Source organism: Cervus elaphus, chromosome 27, assembly GCF_910594005.1.
Source record: "Cervus elaphus chromosome 27, mCerEla1.1, whole genome shotgun sequence".
Classification (NCBI taxonomy): domain Eukaryota; kingdom Metazoa; phylum Chordata; class Mammalia; order Artiodactyla; family Cervidae; genus Cervus; species Cervus elaphus.
Window position 1 is genome coordinate 30402003 of NC_057841.1, and position 19630 is coordinate 30421632.

Sequence of the window (19630 nt, forward strand, 5' to 3'; positions counted from 1 at the left end):
GACTTCTTAATCATGTTTATAGAGCTATTTATTGAGAATATGAAATAGTTAAAACATTTAAATTTTTATATTCTGTCAGTGATCATTTTCTTAGTTATATATTACAGTGGTCAAAAATTTAATTCAACTAACAGTGAAATTATTGCCAGAAGAAATATCACTAACCTTAGATATGAAGATGGCACCACCCTTATGGCAGAAAGGGAAGAAGAATGAAAGAGCCTCTTGATGAACGTGAAAGAGGAGAGTGAAAATGTTGGCTTAAAGCTCAACATTCAGAAAACTAAGATCATGGCATCTGGTCCCATCACTTCATGGCAAATAGATGGAGAAACAGTGGAAACAATGGCTGACTTTACTTTTTTGGGCTCCAAAATCACTGCAGATGGTGACTGCAGCCATGAAATTAAAAGACACTTACTCCTTGGAAGGAAAGTTATCACCAATCTAGACAGCGTATTAAAGAACAGAGACATTACTTTGCCAACAATGGTTTATCTAGTCAAGACTATGGTTTTTCCAGTAGTCATGTACGGATGTGAGAGTTGGACTATAAGGAAAGCTGAGCACTGAAGAACTGATGCTTTTGAACTGTGGTGTTGGAGAAGACTCCTGAGAGTCCCTTGGACTGCAAGGAGATCCAACCAGTCCATCCTAAAGGAAATCAATCCTGCATACTCTTTGGAAGGACTGATGCTGAAGCTGAAACTCCAACACTTTGGCCACCTGATGTGAAGAGCTGACTCATTGGAAAAGACCCTGATGCTGGGGAAGATTGAAGGCAGGAGGAGAAGGGGACAACAGAAGATAAGATGGTTGGATGGCATCACTGACTCGGACATGGATTTGGGTGGACTCCGTGAATTGGTGGTAGACAGGGAGGCCTGGCGTGCTGCAGTCCATGGATCGCAAAGATTTGGACATGACTGAGTGACTGAACTGAACTGAGATGACCAGTGAAATTGTCTAATTAAAACTCAGTGGAGAGTCTTTCCAACTATGCTTGAAGGTTTTAAATATGTCAACTCTGATGGAGTTTAATGAAATAACACATGAGATTTTATTTCACTAAAGAAAAAATTTGTAGCGAACCACTTAGGGTCTGAAAAGGTTTTGGCTGTGTCTAAACTCTTCATATGAGGAAGAGAATACAAATAATTTAGGTGCAAAAATGCAGAGCAGAAGTCAAAACCACATTAAGACTTCATTTCTTCTAACTTGTTAATTATAACTTAAATTAATACATTTTCCTGAGTCTCTACCATCTCTATTGTATTAAAACTCTGCATTTTTCCTTTTATCTCATAATATTCTCAACTGCTTGAGATCAAAGTCCTCATTCATGTCACCTCTTGGTCAGTAAAATACATTGAATGATAAAGAAAGAGGACAACGTAAATGTAAAGAAACTACATACCAGAGTTTGTGCTAATTATTATACATTCATTAGCTTAATTTAATATTTAAAGCAACATGAAAGTAGCTTAAGTTAAGCTTAAGCAATACTAAGGGGTGAGGTTGGAGTCCCTTCTGCCAACTCCAGAGCTTGCAGTCAAAAAATGGGGAGTGGAAAGTGTGATGAATAAACAAGTGAATAAATAAATGTACATATGAATGAGGCATGGTACTCAGTTACCTTAAATTGCACAAAGCCAGTTATTTCTATACAAAAAAGATCTCAATGACCAGGATAACCATGGTGGTGTGATCACTCCCCTAGAGCCAGACATCCTGGAGTACAAAATCAAGCAGGCCTTAGGAAGTGTCACTATAAGCAAAGCTAGTGGAGGTGATGAAATTCCAGCTGAGCTTTTTCAAGTCCTAAAAGACAGTGCTGTTAAAGTGCTGCACTCAATATGCAGCAAATTTGGAAAACTCAGCAGTGGCCACAGGACTAGAAAAGATCAGTTTGCATTCCACCACCAGAGAAGGGCAATGCCAAAGAATGTTCAAACTAACGCACAATTGCACTTATTTTACATGCTAGCAATATCATGCTCAAAATCCTCCAAGTGAGGTTTCAAAAGTATGTGAACCGTAAACTTCCAGATTTACAAGTTGGATTTAGAAAAGGCAGAGGAGCCAGAGATCAAATTGCAAACATCCGTTGGATCATCGAAAAAGCAAAAGAGTTCCAGAAAAACATCTACTTCTGCTTCATTGACAATGCTAAAGCCTTTGACTGTGTGGATCACAACAAATTATGGAACATTAAAAGATGGAAATACCAAATCATCTTACTTGCCTCCTGAGACACCTGTATGCAGGTCAAGAAGCTACAGTTAGAACTGGGCATGGAACAATGGACTGGTTCAAAACTGAAAAGGAGTATGTCAAGGCTGTACATTTTCACCCTGCTTATTTAACTTACATGCAGAGTACATTATGCAAAATACCAGGCTGGATGAAGCACAAGTTGGAATCACTATTGTTGGGAGAAATATCAATAACCTCAGATATGCAGATAACACCACCCTTATGGCAGAAAGCAAAGAGGAAATGAAGAGCCTCTTGATGAAAGTGAAAGAGGAGAGTGAAAAAGCTGGCTTAAAAGTCAACATTCAAAAAACTAAGATCACAGCATCTGGTCCCATCATGTCATGGCAAATAGATGGGGGAAACAATGGGAATAGTGACAGACTTTATTTTCTTCGGCTCCAAAATCACTGCAGTCAGTGACTGCAGCCATGGAATTAAAAGATGCTTGCTCCTTGGAAGAAAAGCTATGACAAACCTAGACAGCATATTAAAAAGCAGGGACATTACTTTGCCAACAAAGGTCCATATAGTCAAAGCTATGGTTTTTCCAGTAGTCATGTGCGCCGAAGAATTGATGCTTTCGAATTGTGGTGTTGCAGAAGACTCTTGAGAGTCTCTTGGACTGCAAGATCAAACCAGTTGATATTAAAGGAAATCAACCCTGAATATTCATTGGGAGGACTAATGCTGAAGGTGAAGCTCCAATACTTTGGCCACCTGATGTGAAAGAGCTCACTTATTAAAAAAGACCCTGATACTGGGAAAGACTGAGGGCAGGAGGTGATGAAGGGCGGGGAACCTGGTGTGCTGTAGTCCACAGGGCCATAAAAAGTTGGCCATGACAGACTGACTGAACAACAAGTTGTTTCTGTATGTGCGATGAAGTGTTTTGTTTTTTTTTTTAAAGCTACCTTCATGACTCTGATAAAAGGATCCCTTAAATATTGGAACTCTTTCTCACTAAGCATTTAATTTCAGGACATAAAAAAAATTGAGACTCTTATCTACTGTGACTGCTTGGAAGCACACATGGAATTGCTTAAGCTATCATAAATATTAAGCTTTTTATAAACTGCCAAAATATTTTATTGCTGTAATATTATTTAAGAAAAATCCTTTATTCCCTGATTTTACATTCTCTCCTTCTAATATGATTTGTGTGTGTGTGTTTATTATGTAGATAATCATTAAAAGACAATGTAGTGAATTGTTGAGAATTTTTTCATCATTACTTTAATTTTCAGGGGGGGGAGCAGTGTGGCTCAGTGGTAAAGAATCTGCCTGCCAATGCAAGAGATGTAAGAGATGAGGATTTGATTCCTGAGTTGGGAGGAGGGCATGGCAACCCACTCCAGTACTCTTGCCTGGAGTATCCCGTGGACATAGGAACCATGGACACAGTCCATGGGTTTGCAAAGAGCTGGATGTGACTGAGCAACTGAACACACATGAAAGGAACAATTGGAAAGAGCTAGCTGCCATTTCTATCACAGTATCCTTGCTTCTGATATGTGTTTTGAATTAGAGATGTGACATGGAAGATACATCCTTAAATTACGAAATATGCAATTTAGCATGATTTTCACTAGGACATCTGTCATGATCAGATTTCAGTGTTCTGATCATCACTTCTACAAGTAGAGACATTGTCAAAACTTAAAAGAGAGGTTGATTTTATTCAGTTTTTAAAAAGTGTTTAATCTTTGCTTTTGTCAAATAAATTAAAATCACATTAAAATATTATCAAAACTTTTACACAGTTATCATGTTATGTTAGTGGATTTATAAAAGCACTAAAAAGCTTTCCTACAAATTCTGTGAACTAGATATATTACTGATGTGCCTACGTGCATGCTAAGTTGCTTCAGTTGTGTCTGACTCTTTGAGACATGATAGACTATAGCCTAGGATTCTTCGAGCAAGAATGCTTGAGTGGGTTGCCATGCCATCTTCCAGGGGATCTTCCCAACCCATGTAACAAACTCACATCTAGAGTCTTGGCGGGTAGGTTCTTTTCTACTAGTGCCTCCTGGGAAGCTGCATATTACTGACTGATAGTTGAAATCTTGTGTTCCTGATTTACAAGTATATAAAATGGAGCGGAATCGGTATTTCAATTTAAGAATTTTGTGGTTACTTTTTGTATGTTTACATTTTCATATTTCATATTTTTTATTACAAAATAGCCATCATGAACATTTAGACAAAATAAAATGTAGAAGTAACAATTTGCTTCAGGAGAAATACAGACATCCAAAGCATAGTAATGGAAAGTTCTTTTAAATTTATTAAATATTTTTTAATTTATATATGGAAAGGGATTTTTTTGAACTAGCTGAAATAAACATCATTGAGCAAATAGTGCTTCATATGGTGTTTTTGAATGAGAACTTTAAAAATCTTAATAGTATGGCCAATGCTCATATTTATTATAGATCAAATACAAGTACAAATAATATTTTTGTATACAGTTGACCTTTGAAAACTTGGATTTGAACTTCACACATCCACTCATACACAGATTTTATTTCAATATTGAATACAGTACTACATGATCTGTGTTGGTTGAATCCAAGAATGTGGAACTGTGAATGTGGAGGACACACTATGAAATATAACATGATTTTTCAACTCCTTGGAGGGTTGGCACCCTCTGCTCCTAACCTCCTCATTATTCAAGGGTCAACTATATTTTAATTTAACTCGTAAAAGAATCATCATTATCCTCATTCTAAAGGTATGAAAACTAAGGCAGAGAGAGGTATAAAGTAACCCAGGGATATGCAGTTAACTATCAGCAAAACACTGGTTCAGAGTTTTGAGCCTTTAATGACTATTCTAGACTGATTCCTCTATTTTTCTATCATCTCAAGAATCTAGAAATGCCAGATCATTTTTGTACTCACCAATCCTTATTATCTACAAATTCATGTTAATGTGCATTACTATCATTTAGGAAAGTGTCTATATCTAGAATTTGACCTCAGGGAGAAGATTTGAGTTTCTTTTCTAGGTATCCATTTCTTCTTTCCTCCCTCCTTCCCTTCCTTTCTTCCTCCTCTTATATATGATGTAATTAAAAATAAAAACAATATCTCCATGAAATCTAAAATCACTTCAGTCTGACCCCAGATGTCAGTAACAGAGCCTAGGTTAGAATCCACAGCTTTTCCATGATCAAACTTTCAGAAAATTTTATGTCAACCTTAAGTCAATTGACTTTTATTCATCATCCTCAGCATTAATACTTTTGAGATATCTTAGAAAAAATGAATAAGTTCATTAGTAAATTAAGATAAAAAAGACTGATCAATACAAAACTAACTTCAGGGAAACATATCAAAATATGAACCAGCAATGTTAATTCATTTAGCAGAGTTCTTTTTGTAAGCTTATTCTATGAAATATTATACAGCAGTGGCTAAGAACCTGGACTCTAGGGAAGATCGTCTTGGTTCAAATTTCCAATTTACCACTTTCTATCTGTGCAAACGGGCATTTTAGTTAATCGTTGTGCCTTAGCTTCTGTACAATAAGAGTGATACTAGGATCTATTGCAAAAGATTGCTGTATCTATATATCTCTTTCTTTGTCTAATTATCTATCTTGAGAAGGGAACAGCAGGGGATGAGATGTTGGATTGCATCACCAACTCAATGGACATGTGTTTGAACAAGCTCGGGGAGTTGGTAACAGACAGGGAAGCCTGGCATGCTGTAGTCCATGGAGTTGGAAAGAGTCAGACATGACTGAGCGACTAAACTGAAACTGATCGATCTATTTACCTACAATACATCTAAACGTAGAGTCTGGCAACTAGTAATAATGCAAGACTGAGCATTCGCTACGTGTAGGGTATAATATGTGCCGTGTGCTGTGCTTACGGGGTCAGTCATGTCCATCTCTTTGCGACCCCATGGACTATAGTCCTCCAGGCTCCTCTGTCCCTGGGGATTCTCCAGGCAAGAATACTGGAATAAGTTGCCATGCCTTCCTCCACGGGATCTTCCCAACCCAGGGACTGGACCCAGGTCTCCGCATTGCAGGCAGATTCTTTACTCTCAGCCACTAGGGAAGCCCAATAATACTGAAGAGGATGGCCAATCCCTACTCCAGCGGATCTTCCTGACCCAAGAATTGAACCAGGGTCTCGTGCATTGCAGGCGATTCTTTATCAGCTGAGCTACCAGGAAAGCCCAGGATATGATATAGGGTAGTGATTAAATACCAACTATAGAATTATGTTCTCTGGGTTCAAGATCTGAATCTTCCATTTCCTTAGCCATGCAACCCTAATCAAGTTACTAAAACTTTTTGTGCCTCAGTTTTCTCATCTGTAAAACTGATACAGAATCCAATAAATACAGTTGTTGTAAGAACTTGGCAAAGACTAATAACTAAATAAATGGTTAGTATTTGTATATACATCTCTAAAAGTAAATGTAAGTTAAATATATTAATATTTTATTTCACATTATGCAATAGGTATATTTTTATGTAAGTGTTTCTAAAGTTTATGTATGCTTTGAATCCTGTTTAGATTACATACTTAAATCTTTTGCTATTAATATATGTAAAAATTTAAATTCAATTCTGAAGCTTACTTTACATATTCCCTCCCTTATTCTGTACCAGTACTTGCCACTTTCAATTGAAAGTAAATTCCAGTGTCACAAAACATAGGTTGTTAAACCTGATCATCACATTTTGAAGACTATACTATATTGTAAATTTGTGTGTAATGGGACAAGGAGCAGGATTGGGTTTAGAGATCAAAGGAGACTTTAAATCTTTGTAAGTAGAATAATAAGTAATTTAAAACATAAAGTTTAAGTAGTGATTTATAGATAATTTAGTATATGTTATATGATCATATAAATGGAAATTTTACAGCCCATTTGATTGCTCTCTATTGCTCTAGCTTTTGTCCAGTTATTGAATATTCAATATCCTTATCAGATAGCATTTTATTCCTGCATAAACCAGTTAAAAAGGGCTCATTTTTATGATGTAACTGACACTCTTATTTCTATTTAACTTTTAGTAAGTTTGCATCTATATTAAATCAAATATATATCTGTAAATGTGTACTTTCTGTCATTAGGTAGTTATAAGTGACTGTTATGAATATACGTAGAATTCTACATAACACATTAGTTCAATCAATCAAGCGCCACTTTGTATTTGTGCAAACTCTATACCCAACATGATGCTAAGGACCAAAATGTAAGATGGTATCTTTGTTCACCAAGACCTGGAGAAAATAAGAGACCAGTTAAGTGCTAAAGAGTGAGAGATTGATTTTAATGGTAATAGGATCCAGAGAATGAAGAATTTTTTGTTGGCTAGAACTCAAAGAGGTCAGAAGTGAATACTCAAGAAGAAAAGAAATTGAAAAAAATAAGACTTCCTGTGATTGAAAGGAATCTGTACCAAACAAATCCATACAAATTTGTAGTCCTTGAGTAACTCATAAGATTAGATATTAGGAGATGACCTAAGCAAGCCCTGGAGAAATCACCAGGGATCAGTAAAACAAAAAGAGAAAAGTTTGGAAGGGAAATAATGCCTGAGAAGTTAAAAAATGAATTCTTTGTGAAGATATAGAAAGTCAGATTTAAGTAAAATCAGTCATTGGTTTCAGTCTGAGTGTTAGCCTGTAGAGATGGAAAATATGACAAAATTTTAAGTGAAAATTACATTTGAAAGAAGAAAATTACTAGGTACAGAAAAAAAATTACAAAATGGAAGAAACATTATTTTTTTCAGAAATGGACATAACCGTGATTAGTGGTTAAAAAAACTATTTCAAGTGTTCCTCATTTATAGCTCATTAGAGTAATACTATTATTCTTCATTGGCACAGGATTACATAATTTGTTACTGAAAACTTTATGTTTTCATATTCAGCATAATTTGAAAGCAACTTGAGAAATTAGGGTGGAATTATTTATTGTTTCCTTTTACAAAATTTTGTAGAGAACGTAAATATTAAAAGTGAGATATTAACATTTTTTGATTATGATGAGAAGGTTTGCAATTTAAGAAAGATCTCAAACTTTTGATTTCTAGTTGAATATTCTTTTATCTGTATGCCCCATTTGTTCTCCATCATTCATGAATGTGTTTATATGCATTATTAAATAATATACACATATATAAAGTCTTCTACATACGTACATTATATGCAATAAGTAGATTTTTAAAGTAAATGCTATAATGTTTTTAACTTTAATTTTTAAATTGTTCCTTAAAGATTCAGTAGTTTTAATAAACTGCTTTATTAAGGTATGACTGACATAAAGCTGTACATATCTAATGTATACAACTTGTGTTTGGGCATAAACACTCACCTATGAAAGGCTGTATATTGTCACCCTGCAGCTTATATGCAGAGTTCATCATGTGAAATGCTGGACTGGAGGAAGCACAAGCTGGAATCAAGATTGCTGGGAGAAATATCAATAACCTCAGATACGCAGATGACACCACCCTTATGGCAGAAAGCAAAGAACTAAAGAGCCTCTTGATGAAGGTGAAAGAGGAGAGTGAAAAAGTTGGCTTAAAACTCAACATTCAGAAAACTAAGATCATGACATCTGTTCCCACTTCATGACAAATAGATGGGGAAACAATGGAAACAGTGAGAGACTTTATTTTCTTGGGCTTCAAAATCACTGCAGATGGTGACTGCAGCCAAGAAATTAAAAGATGCTTGTTCCTTGGAAGAAAACCTATGACCAACCTAGGCAGCATATTAAAAATCAGAGACATCACTTTGCTGACAAAGGCCCATCTAGACAGAGCCATGGTTTTTCCAGTAGTCATGTACGGGTGTGAGAGTTGGATTATAAGGAAGGCTGAGCACTGAAGAATTGATGCTTTTGAACTGTGGTGTTGAAGAAGACTCTTGAGAGTCCCTTGGATTGCAAGGAGATCAAACCAGTTCATCCTAAAGGAAATCAGTCCTGAATATTTATTGGAAGTACTGATGCTGAAGCTGAAACGCTAGTTCTTTGGCCACTTGATGCCAAGAACTGACTCACTGGAAAAGAATCTGATGGTGGGAGAGATTGAAGTCAGGAGAAGGCTGTGATAGAGTATGGGATGGTTGGATGGCATCACCATCTCGATGAACATGAGCCTGACAAAGCTTCTATGTCTGAGTTGGTGATGGACAGGGAAGCCTGGCATGCTGCAGTCCGTGGGTCACAAAGAGTCAGACATAACAGAGCTACTGGACTGAACTGATGAAATCTTCACCACCATCAAGGCCATAAACACATTCAGGGTTGTGACAACTAATTTTTCTCAACATAAATACTGTATCACCTTGGCTCAATAAAAAGTATTCTAATTGGAAGTGATCACATGTTTTAGAGGGTCTGAGCCCAGGACAAGTTTGAACTCTTAAATAAGTTCTTTAAGTCCTGTTGTTTAGGAAGTCTTAAACAATGACATAGGTACCCACGTTTACAGAACAACCATTATCTTCTCCACATGGAGGTTGCATTCTTAGAAGGCACTGAAGTAGTAACTGGCTCAGAAGGAGAAAAAGGAGGGGAAAAAAAGTGAGGCAAAAACAATGAAGGGAATGTGATATGGGAACATTGACAAATGAAGAAGCTTCAAGTTTTTACAGTCTTCATTGGTATCAGATGAAGAAATATTGAGTGAGGTCATGTTTGAACTCAGCTTGTATTTGGAAGCCAGCTCTTGGGCAAGTTCTTTTTTTAATCTAAAGCATCTCTCAAATAAACAATCTTATTTACATTCCAAAGTTCTTCAAAGTAACTGCTCCAAATTCAAATTGTGCTTGATGAGATTGTGCCAGCGAGAAAGAATTGCATGGTTTAAATTTGGGGCAGGGAAAAAAATAAAAACAGGCAGGTGTTTTGCCTCAGAGAAGGGCAATTTTGACTGAGAAAAGCCTTTGAGAACTACAAGGTACAAACAATGGTGCTTGTGCAAACTTGTTTCTCTGGAACTTGGTAAAAGATCAGTTTTGCCCAGTTTGAGGCCAGATCCCAGCCAGCAATATCAGCAGTGGTTCTTAGTGATCAACAATGGCCTTTGCAAGATTTTAGAAAACAGTTTTATTGCTGTACATTAAATGTACACCAGCAAATGAACTCCACTATCTAGATAATAAATATTTCTACCACCCCCTAAATTTTCCTCATGCTCCTTTATAATTCCTGCTTTCCACGCCCACATGGGGGCTTCCCAGGTGGGGCGGTGCTAAAGAATTCACTTGCCAATGCAGGAGGTGCAAGAGATTCAGGTTCCATCCCTGAGTCGGGAAGATTCCCCTGAAGAATGAAATGACAACACATGCAAGTATTCTTGCCTGGTGAATCCCATGGACAAAGAACTGGCATGTTACACTGGATGTGACTGAGTATACATGCCCACACATACACACACACACTTACATATCCTCCTTCTTCATTCTCAGGCAACCACCAATCTACTTTTATCACTATAGATTAGCAGAACTTCCTAGACTTCCATGTAACTGGAATAATGCAGAATGTATTTCTTTTGGTCTGACTTGTTTTAGCAGTGTACTTATTCTGAGAGTCATTTGTTATAGCCTCTATCAATGGTTATATTTTTATTTCTGAATAACATGTTTGTAGCTCTACCACAGTTTGTCCATTTATCTATTAATGAATGCTATTAGTTCAGTTCAGTCACTCAGTCGTGTCCGACTCTTTGCAACCCATGGACTGCAGCATGCCAGGCTTCCCTGTCCATCACCAACTCCTGGAGCCTGCTCAAACTCATGTCCATTGAGTCAATGATGCCATCCAACCATCTCATCCTCTATTGTCCCGTTCTCCTGCCTTCAATCTTTCTCAGCATCAGAATCTTTTACAGTGAGTCAGTTCTATCATCAGGTGGCCAAAGTATTGGAGCTTTAGCTTCATCATCAGTCCTTCCAATGAATATTCAGAGTTCATTTCCTTTAGGATTGACTGGTTTGATCTCCTAGCAGTCCAAGGGACTCTCAAGAGTCTTCTCCAATACCATAGTTCAAAAGCATCAATTCTTCGCTGCTCAGCTTTCTTTATGGTCCAGCTCTCACGTTCATACTGAATGCTATGGATTGAATGTTTGTGCTCCTCTCAATTTCATATTTTAAAGCTCTAATCCCAGTGGGAGTATATTTTGAAATGAGGCTTTTAAATAAGTTATTAAGGTCAAATGAAGTTAACGGGCTGGGTTCCAATCCAGTAGAATTAGTGGCCTTATAAGTAGAGACATCAGAGGTTCCTCTGTCCTCTCCACACAGGCACAGAGAAAAGGTGAAGTGATGATACAAGAGAAAGAGATCATCTGCAACAGAAAGAGAGGCATCAGCAGGAACCAGCTTGGCTCACGCTGTGATATTGGACTTCCCAGCCTAAGGAACTGTGAGAAATAAGTTTTTGTTGTTTAAGCCATCCAGTCTTTGGTAGTTTGTTATGGAAGCAGGAGCAGGCTAATACAATGGATGTTTGGGTTGCTTACAGATTTTGCTATTAAAAATAAAGCTGTTGACCCACCTCCCAGAATATTGGAAATAAAAGCAAAACTAAACAAATGGGACCTAATGAAACTTAAAAGCTTTTGCACAACAAAGGAAACTATAAGTAAGGTGAAAAGACAGCCCTCAGATTGGGAGAAAATAATAGCAAATGAAGAAACAGACAAAGGATTAATCTCAAAAATATACAAGCAACTCCTGCAGCTCAATTCCAGAAAAATAAATGAGCCAATCAAAAAATGGGCCAAAGAACTAAACAGACATTTCTCCAAAGAAGACATACAGATGGCTAACAAACACATGAAAAGATGCTCAACATCACTCATTATCAGAGAAATGCAAATCAAAACCACAATGAGGTACCATTACACACCAGTCAGGATGGCTGCTATCCAAGTCTACAAGCAATAAATGCTGGAGAGGGTGTGGAGAAAAGGGAACCCTCTTACACTGTTGGTGGGAATGCAAACTAGTACAGCCGCTATGGAGAACAGTGTGGAGATTTCTTAAAAAACTGGAAATAGAACTGCCATATGACCCAGCAATCCCACTCCTGGGCATACACACCGAGGAAACCAGATCTGAAAGAGACACGTGCACCCCAATGTTCATCACAGCACTGTTTATAATAGCCAGGACATGGAAGCAACCTAGATGCCCATTAGCAGATGAATGGATAAGGAAGCTGTGGTACATATACACCATGGAATATTACTCAGCCGTTAAAAAGAATTCATTTGAACCAGTTCTAATGAGATGGATGAAACTGGAGCCCATTATACAGAGTGAAGTAACCCAGAAAGATAAAGAACATTACAGCATACTAACACATATATATGGAATTTAGAAAGATGGTAACGACAACCCTATATGCAAAACAGAAAAAGAGACACAGAAGTACAGAACAGACTTTTGAACTCTGTGGGAGAAGATGAGGGTGGGATGTTTCGAGAGAACAGCATGTATATTATCTAGGGTGAAACAGATCACCAGCCCAGGTGGGATGCATGAGACAAGTGCTTGGGCCTGGTGCACTGGGAAGACCCAGAGGAATCGGGTGGAGAGGGAGGTGGGAGGGGGGATCGGGATGGGGAATACGTGTAAATCTACTGCTGGTTCGTGTCAATGTATGACAATACCCACTGAAAAAATAAATAAATAAATAAATTTTAAAAAAATAAAATAAAGCTGTTAAGAACATTCATATGACTATTCCCTGATGGCTCAGCAGGTATAGACTCTGCCTGCAGTGCAAGAGACAGAGGCAATGCGGATTCAATTTCTGGGTTAGGAAGATCCCCTCGAGGAGATGGAAATTCACTGCAATATTCTTGCCTGGAGAATCTCATGGACAGAAGAGCCTGGGAGGCTACAGTCAAAAGGGTCTTGAAGAGTCGGACATGACTGAGCATGCAGGTAGGCGGGAACATTCATGTACAAGTAGAATTACCGTAATTAGTAAATAAAAACACAAGGCACCCAGTTAAATTTGAACTATTTCTAACTGCCCATGTATATGTACAGTGATATAAAATAATATTACATTATAGTAAAAGTTATTCCTTTTTTATTTGAAATAAATTAGAATAATCAAAACTATACATTTCTTTCTTTCATTTGATTCCTCTAAATATTTCATTCGCTCTCCTTAAAAGTTTTTTGTATAATTTATGTGCATATAGAATTCCTTGAAGTTATAGTTTATGTTCCATTTTCATTGTAAATGGTTTATACAACTTATTCTTTTTCTTTGCCTATTGAACATTCATGAGAGAAACTCATTAAGCATTAGCATTATGAGTGGGTATACTGATTAGTCTATCATAAAATTAACAACTCTGAAAATCAATCTTCAAATTTGATTTGTACAAACCTCACAATATCAGTGTTGTACATATCATCATTCATGTCATAACTGTGTTGCATTCTTCAAGATTCCACTGCATGTCTTGATCAAGACTTTTTAAGATATTGCTTACTGATAAAAAATAATAAGATTGCCATCAATTTTTATTCTTTTCTCTCCAACACCACATTTGATGATTCCTTTTGTTTCCATGCCAGAAGATTATTTAGAAATATCCTTGTAAAAGAATCAAATTCTTTAAAGATGAAATAGAAGTGTTGAATATGTAGCCAATTTCCTGGTTTCAATCCTGGCAATGGACCTTATGGTAGAGTCTTAAGTAAATTATTTCATGTATCTGCATTTCAATTTTTTCATGGTAGTTATTCCTGGCATGCCTCTTCATACTAGTTATGCCTTGGAGAATTGCTATGATAACAATTAAACAAAATGGGTGGAAAGTACTTGTAAGACTTTTATGTCTCTTTATTTCTGGCACAAGGGTACTTCTTTTCTTTTAAACTGACCTTTATATTAAACAAATTTTTGTTAAATCTTAAAAAATAAAAATCCCACTCTATCTAGAGGTCGTTGTGTTACTATTACTGTTAAGACTTGCAGGGGCATAGTTTTAAGAGGGTAGGGTGAGCAGAGCCTCTCTGAAACTTTATATGCTAAATTCAATGCAGCATTTTGGAAAAAGAGAATCTTGGGCACCAGGACACAGAGTTCTCACCCTTTCTCTGCCACTATGAACTGTTCTGATTTAGGTAAATTTGTTTACATGCTTCTCAACTTTACAGAATAAAGAGCATTCCAGAAAAACATCCACTTCTGCTTTATTGACTAAGCCAGAGCCTTTGACTGTGGATCACAATAAATTGCAGAAAATTCTTAAAGAGATGGGGATACCAGACCAAATACCTGACCTGCCTCCTGAGAAACCTGTATGCAAGTCAAGAAGCAACAGTTAGAACCAGACATGAAACAACAGACTGGTTCCAAATCAGGAAAGGAGTACGTCAAAGCTGTGTATTGTCACCCTGCTTATTTAACTTATATGCAGAGTACATCATGAGAAATGCTGGACTGGATGAAGCACAGGCTAGAATCAAGATTGTCAGGAGAAATATCAATAACCTCAGATATGTAGATGACACCACCCTTATGGCAGAAAGCGAAGAAGAACTGAAGAGCCTCTTGATGAAAGTGAAAGAGGAGAGTGAAAAAGTTGGCTTAAAGCTCAACATTCAGAAAACTAAGATCATGGCCTCCAGTCCCATCACTTCATAGCAAATAGATGGGGAAACTATGGAAAGAGTAAGAGACTTTATTTTCTTGGGTTCCAAAATCACTGCAGATGGTGACTGCAGCCATGAAATTAAAAGACCTTTGCTCCTTGGGAAAAAAAGACTGAGCAACTGAAGTGAACTGAACTTCTCAGCTTTACACTCTCAAAAATAAAGGAATTCGAAATTTCTAAACTTTTGAATGCTGAATACATTTACAGAAAAAAAGATGAAATCCATTTCAAAAGAGTCATGGCAAATATCATAAGAACTATTCACTTAAATTTGGAATTCCTTTTTTTTCTTTATTAGTAATGCTGTCCCCTTTAAAGACAGCTTTGACACTTAAAAGGATAAATTTTTAGTCCATTCTTTCTTTAACACATTCAACAATTTTTTTAAGCAACGGAGCACTTCAAGAGCACAGTTTGCTTTTCTTTCAGTTTGCATAATCTTTTTGCTAAAGAGATGTTGAAAACAACATACAAGAAAGTAATTGGCTTTACTCAGTGGATTATTTAAAAAGTCAACAAGAATTCTGGGGACTTTAAGAATTAAAGCATGATGTCAGTACTTCAAATAAGCAAGATTCCCTACATTTGTCAGAGAGTCAGCAGAGTTTTGAAGACAAGAGAATTTGAGAATACAGAATACCAATAACATTACAAATATACTTGCTCAGTTCAAACAAGATAAATGAATAATATTTCTTGACAATTACTTCAAAGTTAATAGAAATCTATTTGAATACTATTTGAGAAGCATTATGCAAAATATCCTTGGAGGAGGGCATGGCAACCCACTCGGGTACTCTTGCCTGGAAAATCCCATGGACAGAGGAGCCTGGCAGGCTACAGTCCATAGGGTCGCACAGAGCTGAACATGACTTAGCATGCACACGCATATAGAATGTAGACAGGGCACCCAACTTTCAAGAGAATTATACATGTCTTATTTCATCTTTAAATAAACATCTTGTACCTTAATACAAGCATCCACAAAAATCTAGACTTATAGTATCTTGATCATAAACAGTATGATTTCTTTCATTAACTCTAAACTTGAGGGTCTCTGAAAAACATTGCTCTTGCTTCTGAAGTCTTACCTGGAAGAGATTTTACTTACAATACACATATGAGCAAGCCTTTTCAATGACAAAAGTACTACAATACCAGAAATTTTTCTGTTTTGTGATTACCTGCACCCACAGTTATGCCATAATAGCAAGGAACTTTTCATTATTGAAGGGTTTTTTGTTTGTTTTTGGTCCAGAAATTTGAAAATTTGCTTGATTTTCTTGTTATAATGGTTCTGGGAGAAGTATATTCAGATGAGCATTTGGGCTAAGAGACTGCTGATGTACAGTTTGGAAGGCCATTATATCTTTTGCTGTGATTATTTTATTTTCTTCATTTAAATATTTCTTAACCAAAATATATATTTAAATCACTTGCTTTAGTACTAACTGAAAAAATTATACATTTTTTTATGCTTGGTATAAAATGATTTATATCTGACTTTCCATGATTTCTGAAATTGAGTGAACAATCACTAATGTAAAAAGAGCTTCAAAAGACATTTTTCTCTCTGTATAATTGCCTACTGTTCAGTATATTCATCAAAATGTATACTTCTGTTTTGCCACTTTGGCATTCAAAAATATAAAAATAGAGAAAAGATAATATCAAGTATTGGGAAAGTTGAAAAAAATTGGTTTGATGATCTCATGAACATATGAACCTGTTACTCATAATTCCTCATAAACCAAGTTGAATTGCTGAGAGGTTTATGAATTTAAAAACTAAAAATAAATTGAAGTAGTTTTTCCATTTGAATGATTAAAACATCAATTACTATGGTAAAAAAATAGCTTTGACTGCTTAATTTTTGTAATTTATCCAAAAAATCTAAATGTGGGATATTTAGAATATCCCACCAATGTTAATAAAGTATACAAACCCAAATCATTTGGTACCTGTAAGACATGCATATATATGAGGTATCTGGCAGTTTTATACTCAAATCTTTTTTCTAGACGTATGCTTTAACTTCTATCAGGTAAATGCCTGAGAGTAGGATGGCTAGAGCTTATGGAAAATATGTATTTAATGTTTGTGAAATCTCAGGTTCATTTCCAAATGCGTTTTCTCATTTTGCATTCCTAGCAACATTGTATGACAACTCCTGGTCCTCCAATACTGCCTCAAAACTTGATATAGTCTTCATTTTTTAGCTCTGTATATATATATATATATATATATAGTCTTCCCAGGTGGCTCTAGCTATAAAGAATCCACCTGCCAGTGCAGGAAACATGAGATGTGGGTTTGATCCCTGGATGGGAAAGATCACATGGAGGAGGGCATGGCAACCCACTCCAGTATTATGGCCTGGAGAATCCCATGTTCAGAAGAGCTTGATGGGCTACAGTTCACAGGATTTCAAAGAGTCGAATACTACTAAGTGACTAACACTTTCACTTTTACATCTTTAATAGTCCTTGTTATTAGTCATAGATATTTGGAAATTATTTTCATTATTATTTTAACTTGAAATTCCCTAAAAATTAATAATGAAAATGACATCTTTCCATGTGTTCAGCATATTTGCCATTCTCATATCTATCTACCTCATTAAGTGTCTATTCAAACAACTCACTCATTTTTTTACTTGGATATTAGTTTTTTTTTTTAATCAGCATCTTAGAGTCTTTATGTATCCTGAATATAAGTTATTTATGTGGTTCAAAAATATTTTTTCTGTCAGTGACTCATCTTTTCTTTCCCTTAACAATATTTCCAAAGAGCAGAAGCTTTAAATTTTCCTACTACTTTGCATTCCTGGTAATGATTTTCCTTGTTGGGTGTTAGATATTATTGTAGACTTACAAATATTCTTAAGTCTTAGCATGGAATGCAGTTCAATTACTTTAAATGGTTTAAAGCTTTCTAGTCTTTCTTGCAATATTTGTTAGATGAGACCAGAGCACAAATCAGCCTAAAAGCAATGTTTCTTAAATATTTTTCATAATCCTCTATGAAGCCATTTTATATGGAATTCCTTTATTTGCATTCTTTCTACTTTTTAAATATTTATTTATTTGCTTGGTTGTGCTAGGTCTTGGCTGAGGCATGCTTAATCTTAGATCTTTGCTGCGGCATGTGGGGTCTTTACTTTGAGGCATCCGAACACTTAGCTGTGGCATGTGAGATCTAGTTCCCCGATCAGGGATGGAACCCAGGCCACCTATATTGGGAGCATGGAGTCTTAGCCACAGGACCACCAGAGAAGTCCTACCAAGCCTTTTAGATTTTTTTTTCCCAAATCACCCTCCTCTCATGCAATTTTAATGCCACAAGTATACATCATTTCAATTTATATACTGAGGCCCTTTAGAGGTAAAGAAAATATTTTGATACCTAAGATTTTCTTGACTCTCAAGAACTGATTTTCAACCCCTTGAAAGTGATTTGCCTCTGTTGAAAATATGTGATCTGGTAATAATTATTTACACTACTGAAGTCAAGTCCTTCTCTGTTACTCTGCCCAAGGCTTTTGAATCATAAGAATTTCCATCCATCTGTTGGGAATGGGCACTGTTCCCAGCCTTGTGTCAATGCCAGCCATAGTTACCTTTAATCCTCTTGAGTTCTTTTCTTGGTTTTGAGTGGTTACTTCACACTTGTGCACTGATTTGCCCTAAGATGGACATTTATGGTCAGGGCTTTGAAGATCTCTAGAGATCTCTTAGGCAGCACTTTCTTTTCCTATATCCTGCTCTACCAACTCTAGATATTTTGCTTTTTCAGATTTTCAGATGCATCACCTCAGATGATCTACTGAGTTCTATCTGTATTTTCCCTCATTGTTCCTCTTGAAAATTCTCTCAAGGCAGTAATGTGGCACAATCATAAGACTGCCCTCATTTGTGTCTCATTACTCAGGGAGTGGTATCCTTCATTGCCTGATGGAATGTCTTGAAACCATTGCTTTCTATATTTGATGTATTTTGTTTGTTTCAAATGTGAGGGCAAATCAGGTCTCAGTTCAGTCAGTTCTGTCACTCAGTCATATCTAACTCTTTGAGACCCCAAGGACTGCAGCATGCCAGGCTTTCCTGTCCATCACCAACTCCCGAAGCTTGCTCAAACTCATGTCCATCAAGTCGGTGATGCTATCCAACCATCTTATCCTCTGTCGTCCCCTTCTCCTCCTGCCTTCAATCTTTCCCAGCATCAGGGGCTTTTCCAGTGAGTCAATTCTTCGCACCAGGTGGCCAAAGTATTGGAGTTTTAGCTTCAAGGTTTTGAAATGGTAATTCAAGACAAAGTTTGTCAAAAAGGTAAGAGTTTGAAAATTAACCTCTTAAACACTTTCATTCCAGGAGCCAGCTCAAGAACAGACTTATCATTCTACCTACACTTTCTGTGAACTTTTTATATAAAAAAACAATTCTCAAGACCTGCACATGCATATAGACAGTAGGAGCAGGCGTTAGAATACTCAAAATCAGTTTCACCCATGAACAATAAGATCTGTGCAGATAATGAACTGTCCTTGGAAAAATTTATTCCTTAGAAAACAAAATAAACTCAACACTGAAAAACCTCAAGAAACAATAATGGGATCTTGATTCAGCATGATGCCTGCCACATAGCCATGAAGTTGACCTCACACAGGTGAACACACAACAGACCCCAAATA